The sequence below is a fragment of the Fulmarus glacialis genome, unplaced genomic scaffold (genome assembly GCF_000690835.1).
Source record: "Fulmarus glacialis isolate BGI_N327 unplaced genomic scaffold, ASM69083v1 scaffold13429, whole genome shotgun sequence".
NCBI lineage: Eukaryota > Metazoa > Chordata > Aves > Procellariiformes > Procellariidae > Fulmarus > Fulmarus glacialis.
In genome coordinates this window covers 44,945-48,294 of record NW_009235292.1, presented here as the reverse complement: position 1 = coordinate 48,294, position 3,350 = coordinate 44,945, and positions in this window count along the sequence as shown.

Here is a 3,350-nt window from a genome sequence, read left to right as displayed (position 1 = left end):
CCAACCCAAACTATTCTGATTCTATGAATTTAATTGAGGGTTATTGAAAGTTATTGTATTCTCTTTAAGATGTTCAACCTGGTATTTTAGGACTAACATATATGGAGGAAACCTTGGAAAAAAAAGTTTGTCTGAAATACAAAGCTTGAAGGACAAGTGTTCTTTTTTCAGAAGTGTATTTTTGAGTCTTCTAAATCTACTTTGAACAAAATACTAAAAGAACTGTAACTGTAGGAAAGATAAGACTGTAGAAATAATTGAATTCCACTGTGGATTAGTTAATTTGCATGATACTACTAGTGTTCTATAAAATATGCCTTCCATGCTTTTTTGCTCATTTCTGCAGGTGTATAATGAAGTGTTGATTCTCTTTTCTGGTTCAAAGCATGCAGGACTTGCTGATTTAAATCAAATTCTTACTGGGTGTTAAAAGAAGAATAAACTTGGCCAAAGTGGGAAGCTTGAGTATTATGTTTTTCTGTAGGCTTGAAACAACTTTTGGTGATTCTGACCTACAGAACAGCTGGCCCATAAGGATGCAGTAGCTGCAGGTACCCTGTTCTCCTCTTCCCCTTCAAACAAAGGATGTTAATTGTTAGCGGTTTTGTGTAGGATTGGGATTTACAGCAGTTTATCCAGGAACAGATACTGGTACTTTAAAGGCTTAGGAGATAGTGAAGTTCTCTTCCTTATTAAAGAGTAGTCTGTGCCAGATAGATTCTTGGTAGCCAAGAAGAGTCTTTATAAATCACTCAACTGATCTAGTAATAGTTTTCACCTATTCTTTATTTATTTTTAATACCTTTTGTTCCTAATGCACAGATACATTGCTTTAGAGCTGGTTGTGCTTGGGGGTGAAAATTACTTACTGTTGATAGCATAGTATCACTCCTAGCCATTAAATCAGTGTTCCCGTGTAACGCAGAAAGGCATGGCAAAGAATGTAAGTTGCAGAGAGGCATGAAATCTGAAAACATGCCTCTTGTGTGTTCTCGTGTGCTTTTGTTTGAATTCTGTCTAATGCCTTTTATTTTGCTTCGCATTTCTTCAGAAGTGCATCTGGTACAAGATTTAATGTTAAACTTTTTTCTCGTAGGTCTATTTACTATTTAATAAAAAACTAGAATGTGGTAGAGAAATATTTATCAGCTGTATTGTAACTGTACCAGAACTTTGAAAGTTTAGTCTTAGTTTAGGCCTAGTTAGTTGTATCTTAGTTTACTGGGCTTGGTTTTAAAAAAAGTGCCATAATCCCTCTAGAGGGAAAGGAGGGTTGTGCTAGGGAGAAGAGGTCTTGTATTTGTGGGAATAGGTATTGTGTGCGTTGCCATTGCCAGTGCAGTATCACTCTGTGTAATAGTCTGGGTTTAAATTTCCCAAGAACAAGTCGTAACTCTTCTTCAGTCAAGTTCATTTTTCAAAGAGCAAGAAGCTGGTAGGGGAATAGAGAGAGTTCGGCTGATACCGGAAATGCCATTGATTTTTTGTCAAAATTTTATGTGATACTGTGGTACTTTTTGTTATTACTCAAATGATGTTGTCCGTTACTAGTGGTTAATTACTTGAATAAAAGCAGAAAAAGAGTGACTGACCTGAAGTGATCAGATGCAGGGAGTCTGATGGAGAAGGGGTTTTGAGATTAAAATTCCGCTTAATTGTACAATCCAAACTAATGTATTTTTTTGCACAAAACCAGTGATCTATTTGCCTGAAAAATGCAGCAAAACAGTACCAGTGGAGGATCAGTGCTGGTGTGTGGTTGGAATTTTTATCTACTTCTGGGTTTTTTGCTTTATGTTTAGGGGAAGACATCACTGTTTTTGTAGCAGTAAGATTATATCTAGAAAGGTATCTTGATCCAAGTTGTAAAATCTTAAACCTCAGTCTTTCGGTGGGCCACATGAGGGCAAAGATCTTTGTGTGGATGCTGGTTATTGTTACTGTGACTTTTTATTGGGGAAAATGCCATCTCCCCATGACTGCCTGCTTGCTCCTGATGTTTGATTATTTGTTTATTTTTTAAGCACTTGAACACGGGCTTGTCCTAATAATAGCTTTAGTTGTCTACTTAAAAGTTGCAAGATTCCCTTTTAAAGTAGTAGTTTTGGTGCAGAACATTTAGTTATTCACATGTTAACCTGATAATAGGCTACTCCTAAATAAAAGCCTTTCTTAAAGGAAGGGCATCTCTGTACTGTTGCCATGCTTGAAAATGAAGTAGGTGGAAGGTTTTGTTCCATTTGGTTTTCTTCTGTGTATGCCATCAGCATGGTTAAATCTCACTTTCTGGAAGTCTTGACTTCAAAAAAAAAAAAAAAGGGGGGGAAAAAAAAAAGACATCAAGGATATAGTTAGTTGACTAGTGAAACTTAGGCATATTTAAATGCCAATTTTACATTTCCATTGGTGTGAATGTCCCAAACATGCAAGGGTGACAAAGCTAAATCTTACTGAGTATCTGCAGTTCTGAGATCTGAGCTTGGATCTTCCATGTGTATCAAAAGAGGAGAGAAAATCATTAATGAAACCTGGTTTGAAATTTTTTGTTTTTTCTAAGTAGACCTGCATGGCAGGAGTAAACAGGAAGTGTGTTGCCAGCAGTTTATGGAAATGCCAGTTTATATTGCTAATTAATGGAAAATACCATTCTTTCTGCAGCCAGTAAGTTGAAAACAGAGGATCTTAAAAGTGTTTGGGGCAAAAATCTCTCTAAAAAAAGAAGGGCGGGATTCCTATGGTTACCTGCAACAAGAGTTGCTAAAATAAGAAAGCCAGTATGCATCTGTACTGTGCTAAAAGAAAAATTGTATTGTGTGGGATCGGGTGATACTTTAAGTTATTCCACATAAAGGGGGCTTTAAAAAAAAACAAAACAAAAAGCCCACAAACAAACCACCCAAAACCCTCAACAACCTCCCTGCCCCCACCAAAAAAACCCGAACAAGGTTCCATGCCTTCTTGGCTGATCTGTTTTAGTTCATTGTACTTGATGCAAAATTTGCCAGGAGTTTTGTAATCTGTAATAACATGAGTGGTCAGCTCAGATGATTGTGGTGCTTATACCACCTCACCACATTTTGGTCACAAAGGTCACCTATGAAAAGCTACATGAGCATTTGAAACCAAGGTTGCTTGTAGTGGAAGAGTAAAGATTTGATAAGGCATCGAGTTCTCAATCTGGTGTAGCTTTACTTGCAAGCTTTCACACATCTACAGTGCATGTGCTTGTGTAGCTTAACACACTGAGTATTAGCAGTTCTCAAACTTTTAATTGACCCTCCCTTTTTGGCAAGTTTGTTCCTCTACTGCTCTTTTGCCAGCACCAAACAGCTGTTAAACGAAGAGGGAAA